At 28.9% G+C, this 14137-nt stretch overlaps 1 protein-coding gene across 1 annotated transcript in view; it reads right to left on the bottom strand.

The window, feature by feature from the left end:
- Positions 1-6296, bottom strand: part of LOC107443614 (xibalbin-1-like) — a 43269-nt gene extending 36973 nt beyond the window's left edge. The window contains exon 1 of the mRNA XM_016057546.4: positions 6222-6296. The gene's annotated coding sequence lies outside the window, so the exon portion shown is untranslated. The remainder of the gene's footprint in view (positions 1-6221) is intronic.
- Positions 6297-14137: the final 7841 nt, after the last annotated feature.

Here is a 14137-nt window from a genome sequence, read left to right as displayed (position 1 = left end):
TCGGTCTATGCCACGCCGTGCGGCAGCTTGTATCCAAGCTAGAGGCGGGTCAACACCTTATTGAACTTGTTACTGTAACTCTGCAATAAATTATTCATTTACTATTCTGTACATCGTCTTCCTGTCCACCAATTTTCGTTTCAATCGGCCAACTTCTTCTTGGTGCGTCGATTTTTTTGTTATAGAGTGTAGTTTATTAAGATTATTTTGAATTACAGAAATAAAAAAAAATCAAAATTAAATATTATTGTAATAAAAGTTCTTGAGCGTTGGAGGTGTGACTCGTCCCTGTTGGGGGCGTGACATTTATTTAAAATCAAATCCGCAACATTATTTTAAATTGAATACTAATATAATTCAACCAAATTTATGTAGAAATAATATGCTGGAAAATATGTAAATGATAACAGTAACTAGAACCGTCTATTTAGTTTTCTGAACCCCAAGTCAATAAATCAAAATTAGCCTCATTTAAGCATTGAGAACAACTGTTTTTATATTCAATTTGGGTTTATAAGTTGTGGGTTCTTCAGGAAAATACTTTTGTAAACGATACGTGGTTAATAAATTAAAGGAAATTAAAAAATTTCTGTTGAAATTAAAAAAAGACAAAAAAATTTTTAGCTGCTGCTTTTTAAATATACATGTAAAATTTTGTTATTTTATATCATTTTTTGAAAAAAAATTTACAATATGCATAGTATTAGGAGCAGATATTTTGTCGATTTTTATTTAAATCAAAAAAAAAAGAAGGAAGGAATAATAATAAAGAAAAAGAATCAGTGAAACTGTTTTACAAAATTCGCATAAAATGTAGATACTGAGCTTGAAATTAAACAAAATTTAGCTATCAACTTTTAAGATTAAAAATTTTAAATAACTTATACCACCTTAAACATGCAGAATATCTACAAGAAAATGAGGAGGAGAAAAAAGGAGGAAATTAAAAAGAAAAGAAACAACAGCACCAAGAAGGGAAAACAATTATAGCGACAAAAGTAGAATCAGAAGCTATGAAAACTAATATTATTACCTTTTGTATCATTCATTAATGTATTAATTTTGAAAAAAATCTGCTTAGTAAATATTTGTGTGTGTCCATATTTCATTGGCCATACAAGTCACACCCTCAACAAAAACGTTGAACTTTTCTCACACAAGTAAGATTTGAGAAAGTAATTTAAATTTTTCATAGAATACTTAGAACATTATTACCTAACTGAAAAAAATACAGTTTATACTATTGTGTTAATTCTCAGAATTTTGGACTGAAGTATGAAAATGTATGTTTACTGAAGTATGTTTATGTCACACCCGCAAGGTGTGACAATTATTATTTTTTTTTTAAAAAAGAAAATAAATAAAATACTTGCAGATTTGTATTAATGTCTATTTTAGTGGTCAACATAGAAATGCATTAAAATATTTTATCTAATGGGCAACTTAGTTTGTGTCATATCTGTATCTTTGGACGTTAAGTAAAATAGTTATTCGGAGTTTTTTCTTTTTCCATGCATACTTAAAAATGTTACTTTTCCCAGTGACAAATTTAGAAATTTTTTTTTACTTTTCCCAGTGACAAATTTAGAAAAAAAGAATTTCACTTTTTCCAGTGACAAATTTGGAAAAAAAAATTACTTTTACCAGTGACAAATTACATTTCAATAGCATTTAAGCCTTTGTAAAAGAGAAAATTATTATTTTTTTTATTGATTCGGGTCCCTGTTTGATGATTGCATTGATTAATTGTATTTTGTGGTCAGAAAATAATTATTTTATTGTGACACAGCTTATAACAGTTTTAAAATACATATATGAGGGTGAAATTTCATAATTTAAATAGTTAAGTGGCAACTATTTTTAATTAGGAGCATCATTTTTTCCAGGAAAAAAAAATTAGTTTTCATGAAAACAATAATTTTCAATTAAGTTTATGAAAAACTAATTCTACTATTTTTGTAATTTTTTATTATATCAATACTAGAAAAAAACAATTTTTTTAAGTGAAAGAGACGAAGATCTAAAATTATTCAACTAATTTTATGCATTAAAGGAAAATTAGTTAATTGATTTTTGAAAACAAAATATAATGATTTTAGGAACTACTTTATTTTATTTTACTTTTAATGGGAGATGTTGTGTATGGATGAAAACATGCCGTTCTGTGGTGCTAGTGTTTTTATTAAAAGAGTGTGGTGTTTTTGGGAGCTAATATTGTTTGTCCCTGTAAAGAGCTAACCTAGCGATTCGTTTGGGGCAGTGACGGTGACTATGGTTACGAGGTTAAATTATTACGAGTAGGGCATTATTTAAGACAGGTTTTAGCTCGGATTGGCGAGAGAAAGGAAATCAGGGGAAAAAGAAGATCCCCTCTCTGAAATGCTCTATTTCTTCTTTCCATAGCATCTAACAGCTTAAGACTTCGTGGCAAGGGGAGTTCTTTCTTTAGACAAACTATATGTTGTTGCGAGGGAACGCTGTAGGGACAAACTTAGCGCAATATATTTTTTACAAAAGTCGATCTCAAATATGAATATCTAAAATCTATATTTCGATACTCTAAAATGAAAAAATTAAATCTGTAAACGTATTTCTCGGGAAAAAAAATCATATTTTAATTAAACAGTGAGAAATGATACATGAGTTACGTAAAATAAATGCAAATTGAATTCAAATTTTTATTATTTTGCTGAAATACATCTTAAGAAACACTTTGCATAAATCCTAAAAAAGGGGGAAAATGACTGTTTTTGTAAAATTGATCCTATCAATGAGTCGTGGTATTCACAAATGGCAGAAAAAAATAGTTTCTTCTGTCTGGTTTGCGGGTCGTTCTAAAGCAAGCATGAAATATATAGTTCGAGTATCTTCTAGAAACCGCAACAGTATCTAGAAAAAAATAATTCTAGAATCTGAAGTAATCATTTTTTCAAATATCAAATATTTTTTACCTGAGATATGATTACGTTCAAAGAACAGTCGAATTAGGAGGTAATGCTAGGGATTTAATTCTGTGATTATTGTATGAATTCACGTGAAACGATTCTAATAACATGTATGTCAACATTTGTTAGCATTGTAAGAAATTTTGGAGAGTTTATAATATTGTTCAAATTTGTTAGAATCTTAATAGGTTGCTAAGTCGAAATATATTATTTTATTCCTCAAATTTGATTGCTATTAATCATCTTAAATCGAAATATGGTTATATCTTATCGAAGATGCAGGAAATTGCACCATATTACCGATACCGATATTATGATTCAAGGTCCCACATTATGGTTCAATGTAAAGATGTTATGGTTTAAAGATTTTTCTGAGGAAGGGTTTAGAAACATAGTGAAAATGTAAGAGTGTTATTTTTACTACACTGTAAAATATTTGTTGTAAAGCCAACAGTTTTGGTTTTGAGATAAACTAAAATTTTCTCAAGTCATATTTTTATATACTTTTTCGCTGTTATTGTTTTTTTAATTAATTAATTTTCTGTGTCTTGTTTATTGACTTGACTTATTTTCACACGCATTATAATCAATTTAATAGCTTCATTGAAAAACATTTTGTTCAGAAAAGCAAGCACATTTTTAGTAATATATTCGCCTCATTTTATTTGAAGAACTGTTATTTTGTAAATTTTATAAGACAGTTTGGTATTTAAAAATGTGATTGCAAATAAAATATAAAACTGGTGCGAATTCATGATTAAATATAAAGCTGTTATAAATACGTTTTCATGTACCGATCTATAGTTATTGTGCAAAATATTCTATAAATTGACTAGTGTTAGAAAGAATTACAGAGAATATTACCTGATTAAAAACTTCATTCACTTAAAAAAACACAAAAATATTAAATAACAGTCGTTATGTTTCAAGCGTTCAAAAACAAGCTCCCATTTTCAAAACTTGCCAGACGTGAATTGAAAAGAAACTAAAAGGATTTGAAGCATAAAACGGAAAATTGTCAAGGAAAAATGGAAAAATAAAGGTGTGAAACAAAACTAGAAAAAATCAGAGTAGCTGAGGAAGAAAAATATATGAAAAACAAAGCAAGAAGAAACAGAGTGGCCGAGAGGAGCGTATCAGGGTAAAATGCATTCCCTGCGCTCCGGAGAGGTGGTGAGGAACTAGTGTCGTTAACAAAGGTATCAACATTCATAAGAATAAAAAAGGATTCCAGGGCAATTTTGGGCATTTTGCTAAAGCTTTTTAAGTGAATTAAATTTTGCACGCAATTATGAATAAATGAATACAAAAAAAATAATACATACATTTTGCAGACAATTGTAAAATTCGCTTATCGAAAGATAATTCCATGTAAAAATTATTTTTAATAATTATTTTTTATCGTTTTATTTAATAATAGGAAGAAAAATTTTGAATTGCAAGGTTTAAAAATTTTTACATTACTTTCACAAGAGTAACTTTATTAGGCAAAATACAAAATTTTAACGAAATCCGTTGAGAAATCAAATTTTATGAAATTCATTAGATTTCTCAGGAACTATTGAACTGATTTCGTTCAAATTTTGCATTTTGTCTTAAGCGATTGCACTCTTTAAAATTATGTGAAAACTCGTCACGAATTGTTAAATTTTTGGTTTACAAATAGGAATTTCTTCTCAGAAAGAAATGAAGGCGGGATATTTTTATTTAAATGTTCGATAGCAAATATTACATCTTTTAATAAAGGACTATTTTTAAGAGAGTACGTGCAAACAAAATGTACTTTTAAGTAATTTATTATGAGCAATTAGCATAGCTCGTATTTGTCGCAAAACAAACGAAAACAAGTGCATACTATTTGCGAATATGATAAATGTATATGTTCCTCAACCAATAAATTATTCATTCATTTATGTGTAAGGGGGAATAGGTCAAATCAATCATTTATGCTTAAATTACTGATTTTGATTTATCAGAAAACGCATGAAACTAGTTGCCAACAGTTGTCAAGCAAACTGAATGAAAATAAAAATAGGCTATTTTTTTTTGTTTTAAAAATTTCGATTCGAGAACTTATGATTTTTTCAATCCGATTCAGTAGCTTCTATTGTTTGAAATGAAGTAAGAGAAGTTGCCAAAACTAGTTACATTTTAAACATTAATGCTTAGTAAAAATTTAGTGCAATTTTAACAATGGAATTATTGTGGTCATAAAATTGTTTATTTCCTCTATTGTCACTTAAAAGCACCTAAAAGGTAATCCCAATCTATGTTTATTTTAATAAATGACAATTTGTAATTATGAATTGTTAAAATTAAAAAAAAAATCTGTTAAAAAGTATTTTTAATGTTTATTTAGTTAATTAGGTTGCTTAAGTTTCTTGTCAAAGATTCATTAAAATAATACATAGGGTAAGCAACATTATAAAAAATTTTCTAAGTTTTTTACTATGGAAATTTAATAACTATTACCTGAAAGAAATGAAACTTAATTAAAGAAATGAAACTAACATAGTAGAATCTAGAATTCTACTGTGTATTATTTTAAATTAAGTACCCAAATAAGTGAAGCATTTTCCCACATTATCTCACTTAATATGGATGACAGACTATAACCTCACTGAGTCCCTGTTGTTGTAAAAAAGAAATCTAAAGTGAATAGTAAAAATTGTAATAAGGATATTCATGAATGACAATATCTCCTGCACTACAAACAATTACACACATTGGATACATCATCCATTATACCGTAAAACTCATTTCAACCTTAAAATATTGTGACGTAATTTTTACAGTAATATTTCTTTAATTAGAGTCATTCAGTGATTTTACGTTAATTATAACTGTAGAAATTATGATATATCAGCTTTTTTTTGCTTCGGTGAAAATAAATTTTACGGTAAAAAGTAGTGGCACCCTGAATGATTTTTACTGTTATTTAATCCAGAATTCTGCTGTGTATTATTTTAAACAATATATAACAATAGTAGCGTTTGAAAGAAAAAATTAAGAATTTCACAGTAAAAACTTTACTTCTTAACAATCAAATGTACGTATCTGCATATAAAAATGTAATCTGTTTTAGAGGATTATTTAATTCAAACTAGTGTTTTTCTTCCCTACTATAAACATTTAACTTAATATGGACGTTTCGTTTTTTAAAAAAAAAATGAATAATATAAGAGAAATATATCAAAATATTGACGCAACAGTTTATGGGAGAACTGTTTGTTCCCCATAACAGTTTAGTTCAAAAAACAAAAAGATTTTTCTTACCAGATGGTGACGAATGCTTGATTCTGGAGAATAGTTTGGAATACAGCCGGTTTTTAAGATGCTTTTGGAAATATTGCGCATGTGCTGTTACATATATTGATTTGTGCTTGAATCGAATAGTATCTCATGTACTGAGATCAGAACGTGGCACAAAAATATATATATTTGACTGAAGACATATGTGTTTTAAATTTTATTCTCCAAAAACATTTTGTTTTTCTTTTTTAAATTTTCAAGAGCAACTTCTTATTTATTCATGTAAAAGATTTTAAGTCAAGAAATATACCAAGAATTTCAATTTTATGTGTTTTCAGAAAGATACTGGGAAAAAAGTAGGAGACTTAATTTTGTTTTCGATCTCGTGTGGCTTGAGGCGAAAGAAATTACATAACATGTTTTTTTTTAAATCTATTAAAAGCAAATTATTATGTAATTCGGTTATCAAACGAATGTTATGAATTATAAATATATTTAATTGTGTTAAAGGAGAAGAATTATAGGTATTATTTTAAAGTAACATAAATTCTAAAATAGCATAATTCCTTTTTCAAAAAAGAATTTTTTATACATGTATTTATATATTTTTTAAAACATATCTTTTATTTTCATAATTTTTAAAAATAATTAAAATAAATATTAAAAATTCAAAATATAAAGAAATTGGAAGTAAGAAATTGATGATCTCACTTGAAATTTACGAACATTACATTAGTATCTCAAATTATTTACGACATTCAAATGCAATTTATCCATGACACTGAAATTCATTTTTTCCACAGCTTTTTGTTATTCTGCCATTTTTTTTTTCATGTATTTACAATTTTTAGAATTTTCTTTTACTTTAATTGAATACATATTTTTAATATGTTTAATTTTTTAATCTGTAAATATTTGTTGTGTAATCCTGAGTTATTTTTTAATGTTCTGAACAGTTTTTGAGAACCAAAACATTAAAAGATGCATAGTTTTTTTCCCCTTTTTTATCCTTTGGAAACTATTTAAATAAAAAGAAAATCAAATTTTCTTTCACTTTTTAATTTTTTAATTTTTACTAAATGAAAAAAATTATAAATAGGGTTTAATGACACAAGGTTGTAGATACACTGGTTATCATAAATTAAGGAAAAATCACAAAAATAGCGATAACTCTTTCAAAAGTAAGCCAAACCGTGCAAAATTTGCATATGTTGTCCACTAAGAGTAGCTGAGTAAAATTGCAATATGCAAATTAGTGGCGCTGCACTCGGCTTACGTCATCTGCCTGGAGCATAAAAGTCCAAGTTTGAGAGAAAGCACACAAATTTTACTGTGATTGCGACATTGAAAATCTGAGATAGCCAATTCGTAATAATGACCTCTAGGCATCATTTGCCTGAAGAACTACGATGGAGAGCCATCGGGAGACTAGAGGCAGGGCAGAGTCAATCAGAAGTGGCCAGATGGCTAAATGTGAGTCCATCTGTGGTTCATAGACTTTGGAGGCAATTTCAAACCACAGATTCGGCATCTAGGAGGTTCAGTCCAGGCCAACTGTTACGACCAGTGCCGATGACCGATATTTGACATTAAGTGCACGCAGGAATAGAACCGCTACTCCGACACATCTTAGATCCTCTCTTGCTGCAGCCACCGGAAGGTTGGTGTCAACGTCAACTGTGCGCAGAAGGCTCCACGAAGGTGGTCTGTATGCGAGACGACCAGCCATTTGCGTGCCGCTCACATCACGCCATAGGAGAGACCGTTTGCAGTGGGCCCGACAACATGTCCACTGGACGTCAGATCAATGGAGGCCTGTTCTCTTTACGGATGAGTCCAGGTTTAGTCTAGAAAGTGACAGTAGACGTTATTTGATATGGAGAGAACCTGGGACCCGTTATCATCCATCAAACATCCGTGAAAGAGATGCATACGGAAGAGGCAGTGTCTGTGTTTGGGGAGGCATATCCTTAGGAGGGCGCACATACCTCCATGTCTTTCCAAGGGGAACCGTGAATGCTCAGGTTTATCGAGACAACATCCTTGATGCTTATGTGCGCCCATATGCCGGGGCAATTGGTGATTGCTTCCTGTTACAGGACGATAATGCAAGACCACACAGAGCTCGCATTGTTGATGATTATCTTCAACAGGAAACAATTACTCGCATGGAGTGGCCAGCTCGATCCCCGGACTTGAATCCTATCGAGCACGTTTGGGATGCTCTAGGGAGGCGTGTATCTGCCATCAATCCGCCCCCTCAGACCCTTGCCACGCTTGCAACTGCTTTACAAGAGCAATGGCTCTCACTTCCTATTGAACTGATAGACCGCATAATTGAAAGCATCACACATCGCTGTTTGTGCTGTATTGCTTCTAGAGGCAATCATATTCCATATTAAAGGTACTTTTTCTATTGCAAACCGATACTTCCAATTTGTTTATTTTATACATGTGCTAATTTCTATACTACTATTAATGTCTGATAATTTCTTTTTATGTTGTTTAATACCTTACTATGTGTTGTATATTGTGGGTAAGTTTCATAAAATTCCATGTGTAATTTCTTGAGTTATCGCGATTTTTGTGAATTTTCCTTAATTTATGATAACCAGTGTATAATTGAGTTACTTCACTTATCAACAGAATTCCTTTCAGCGAGCTTTTTTTTTGGTATTTAATTAAGTTTGAATTTTCAAATGGAATCATCATATGAATTGTCAAAATTTCAGTTTGTTATTTCATTACAAAGCTTGTAAAAATAAAATATAGCGTTTCTGGCAATGCTTGCATCAATGCTACGCCAATGGGCATCAACTCGTCAGATGAGGTGGGTAAGTACTTTATTTACGTCGCACTAGATCTCCACAATGGGCTCTTGGCGACGGTCTGGGAAACATCCCCAGGTAAGATCCGCAGAGGGGATGGCTCCCCTGTTTTGACTAGACTGATGAGAGGCAAGGAAAGTATTTTGCAGCATTATAAAAATTAAAAAGTATATTTCCGGAATTAAATTCTTAAATAATTTATTAAAATTTTAAAATATAGTTTTTTACGTTTTTAGAAATTAATTTACTTTTTTAAAATTTAAAAAATAAATATCTCAACTAAAAAATTCGCCCAAAAATTAAATAAAAAATTTGTCATTAACTATGAAAATCAAGTCTAATACGTCTGATTTTTAATGAAAATATAATAATAATGTGCAGATTTATTTAATAAAAATAATATGTGTTATAGCTTATTAGTTAAAAAGTGACGAACAACAACTTTTGTACTGATCCTATTGTACTGATGAATATCCATTACACTAATGGTGAGGGACTTGATGTGGATACTGCTTTAATGAAAATTCATCATTTGGTAACAGAGAACAAACTTAAACTCTGCGAAAACTGGTAGATACCGTAGTACATGACTGGGTATGCCCAAATAGTTTATACATTTGGCTAACAAGGGCCAATAAAGAAGTTTAAATAACAAGAAAGATGATTTTGTATAACTTTCAAATGTTACTTTGAATTTTTTACAGACCTGTATACTGATCCGTATGTGGTTTCGGGTAACAGTTGCGGATTGGTTGGTAAAATTTTTCTTCGTTTTACATTCTAGTGCTGGTTTTTTATATCGTTGCACACACAGTTCGAGGACCTTGCCTTAAATATACTACAAAAATGTATTTTCACTAAATAAACATAACAGTTTTTTTTAAAGGATTTGAATTCTTGATTCTCACAATTCGCAATGGTCCCAATAATTTAGGTGTGAGATCAGTCAGGAATTTGAACCCCTAACGTTAATTTCACTTTTTGCATAGTGTGCTTTATCTCATGAGCGAACTGAAATTTGTTTCTTCATTAAAGTATCGTCTTCTCTAATTAGTTAGCGTATTTAGTAAGGCTCTCAAACCATTAAGTTTGTGTTTTACTTCGTGAAAATTTGACCATTACATTAAAGTTATTCAGGGTGTTCACTTTTTTGCACACTATCCGCTCCTTAATGCGACATTACATTAAGTGACTTAAGAATACTACTTTTTTAATAGGGATCCATAATTTGTTCTTAGCATCGAATTTTAGATCAAGCGGCATAACAAACTTGAAAATTGTGAAGACGTAGTAAGTACTTTTATTCAATTGAAGTATTACAATGTCACTCTGAGAAGAAAAAAAAGTATGGCCAAAACTACTACGGTTAAAATTTACCGTGTTTCTGGCTCTATGCGAACACCAAAAGATCGGAAATGTTTTCGGAAACGCTATGGCAAAATTAAAAATTAAATATGGTTTATAATATGTATTAAAATTATGAAAATTTGGTAAAATTTGCTAGTTTTCTCATGATACCTTAGAGCATGGCATTAAAAAACCTTTTATTAGGTTATATTATTTTTCAGTTTCGTAATTTTCACTATATGTGTGGTAGTAAGAACTATAATTTTGATAACCAGGATTTCTGGTAAACCGTTACCATATGAACGGAGAAATTATCAAATGGATGGTTTAAATGCCACACATTATGGTTTGTATTATCAGAATAATGTTCTTTTTTTACCAGAAATGTCATCCTCATACAGTACGGTTACCAGAATTTTTTTCACTGTGCAGTTATGGGAATTTAATGAAAGAATAAATTCAAAGCTAAGAAATATTTGTCTTGGTAAAAAATAAGTTAATGCGCAGTCCGATTCGTTAACGATATCCGTTCACAATATACACTGATGTCTCAAAATTGAGCAAAAATGTGTCAAAATAGATCAGATACAAATATTAGTTGAATTTGAAGCAAATATTGATCAAAATTGAAACAGCATATACTCATTGAGTTAAATGCTCAAAAATGATGGGTAAAATGCTATAGTTGGCTACCTGTAGGATTCGAAACAATGAACGCCGGATTCATACAAGTGAATGAGATCGCCACTCAAGAAAAGCTGGTTAAATAATAAGAATAAATAAATAAATTAATCATAAGTATTGTTTTTTTGGTCAAAAAAGTATAAAAAATAATATAAAATAAAGAATTAACGCAATGTTCAAATTAATATCATTGCATAATTCATACTAAGTGGTATTCGGGCCTGGAATGTGACTTTTTGTTACAGCAGGTGTTACTCCAGAAATATGTAAGTTTACTTTCATAATTTTTATTGAAATTTCATGTTTTTAGAAGTTTGAAAATCATTTTTCTTCATTAACTCTGTAAGTAATTACTACTACAGTAGCCAGTAAGCCTATACTAAAAATTGAATATTTTTGAAAAGATTAAAGAGACACAAAGATCACTGATTTTGTGATCACCGTTTTGGAGAATATTGCATGCGTCTTGTCATGCTCAATGAAGTGGCTTATCAAAGAAAAACAAAAAATAATGGGGAATCTCAGATTTCCTTAGTGAAAGTGGGTGGCACTCAAGAAAAGCTGGCTAAATAATAATAATAAATCAATAAACTGCTCATAAGTATTGTTTTTTTAGTCAAAAAAGTATTATTATAATATTATTATTATTGCATCATCATTGCATCATTATTGCATTATTATTGAATTAACATAATATTATTATTATTGCATCTTTCAAACTAAGTGGCGTTTACTTCCGTAATGTGACTTTTTATTACAGCAGGTGTTACTTCAGAAATATGTAATTTTACTTTCGTTATTGTTAGTGAAATTTCATGTTTCTAGAAGCTAGAAAACCATTTTTCTTCTTTAACTCTGTAAATAATCAGTGCAACAGTAGCTTTAAGCATTTATTAATAACTGAATTTTTCAACTAATTTTTACATTTTAATTGCAATAAAAGGAGCTTCCCTCTTTCATTTTAAGGAAAAAAGCCTATGCAGAACCAGGAAATGAAATTGATGAAAATGTAAAAAGGCATATATAGTATTTTTTTTTCTATTTTGTAACGCTACAATGCTAATTTTTCTGTTTTGTAATGTTTCGTTTCATGCAAAAAGGTCATAATAAATCAGTAATCAGTTAAAAACTTTTGTGGATAATTACGTCTACCCTTTAAAAATGTTACCACAACTGTAGTAAAGTTGTAAATCTTACGATACTCTGAATTTTTTACTTATGTAGTAGCAAAATAATTACGTAAAATAAATATACCAAACTAAAATTAATTTAAAATTCAGTACCACTAAAAATATTTTTTTACTAAACGGAGTGGCAACTCTGGAATTATTAAAAAATATACGTGATTTTTTATAATCATTTTCGTTGAAAATAAAAAAAACATAAATTAATTTTTTTTTAAATTTCTGAATAAAAAAGAAAATAGAATTTTTAAAACGAAGTTTTCAAAAATTAATTTACTGGTCAACTACTAGTGTAATGTATCTATAAAATATAATCATTTATTATTATTGTATATTCATTTATTATTGAACAAGTCGTTTAATCATTTGGTAGATCAATCAAAGGATTTGTTGAAGTTACTTCTCAACTCAAAAAAGTTGAAGGAACCTATAATAAGAAAATTAATCCATATTAGACAAAAAATCATTAGAATACATTTTTTTGTGTATATTTTGCTGAAAAGTGTATCGAATATTAATATTCTATATTCAATAACTTTTATTACAGATTTTATTTATTTATTTGTACTCATCACCTAACAAATTTTTGATAATATATTTATTATATTTACACTTTAAATATACCTACTAAATAACACTAAAATACGACTTTCTTGAAGTTATATTTATGATTTTGAATATTTTAACTTCAGATCAGCGACCTCATATACTTTTTAGAAAATATAATTTTAGATATTGTACTTCTTAGAAGGAAGTCGTAGTTAAAAAATAGTCATTTATGTTAACACAAATACCGGCACATTCTATATGAAATGAAGAAAATCTCGTTGTTTTAAAAGAAATTTTTTTTGTGGAAAGGTTTTCTTTTCTGAAAGGTGTAATGAGACTCAAATAATTCTTTCTTAAAAATTTTGAACTACGATTAGGGGTTTATTTCGAAAATTTTCTTCATTTAACGAAATGGTGTAACTCTAAAAGGTAGTTCATATGTTCTTAACATCTATAACATTTTTTACTCATGAGTCACTTTTCTTAACTTTGGCGTTATTAAAAAAAAGAAACTATGTAATTCAACTGATAAATGACGGAAAAAATTCTTATTATTTAATTATGAAAAATTATAAATATTTTAAAATTCTTATTTCTATATATTCCTATTGTATTCACGACTTTTTTTACTGTTGAATATCTTATTTTTCAGAAAAAATCTCAAAACGTTGTTTTTTGATTTTGGTGTTAAATAAAAAAGCTTTCAGCCAAAATATTTCAAGATTTCTTTATAATAAATTTAAAAATAGTTTCCGGATCTCAATTTTTTTTTACATAAAGTCAAATGACATACTTCTTAACTTAAAAATAACTAACCAAAATTTATTTTTTGTTTTCGGTCATTTAAAAAGTAAAAAGTGGTTTTTACCTAAAATATTTTAGGATTTTTTTTAGATTTTAAATATTTTTTTTCCACATGCTAATCCCCCCCCCCCTCTAATGTGAAGAATTGTTCTTTTGAATGAGCATTAAAAAAATCAACAGGGCTTTTTTTCGTTCTTGGTAATTAAAAGAGTAAACAATAGAAATGCAAAAATGTTTTACAAAATACAGAAGTTTGAATTGTATGACTTTTATTTTCCATCAAACACATTCTGAATAGATAATATTATATCTGAATCAAAAGTTTGGTATGGGCAGATTGAGATAATTTTATAAAGCAAGCATAATATGGATTAAATAAATTGCTGTCCTCTTGGTCTCAGGAATGTTATTTGAAAATCTTTCATACTTTAAGGGGTTACTTAATAGTAGTTATGATTATTATATTCTTTCCTGGTTAAAAATGTTTCTACGCTCCACGAAGAGAAACATATTTTTTTTCATTTCTTTATCCTTTTTTTTACTT

Source organism: Parasteatoda tepidariorum, chromosome 12 (genome assembly GCF_982258835.1).
Source record: "Parasteatoda tepidariorum strain Cologne lab strain chromosome 12, Ptep-v5.0, whole genome shotgun sequence".
NCBI classification, from domain to species: Eukaryota; Metazoa; Arthropoda; class Arachnida; order Araneae; family Theridiidae; genus Parasteatoda; species Parasteatoda tepidariorum.
The sequence above is the reverse complement of the archived record's forward strand: the minus strand, read 5'-3'. Positions and strand labels throughout refer to the sequence as shown.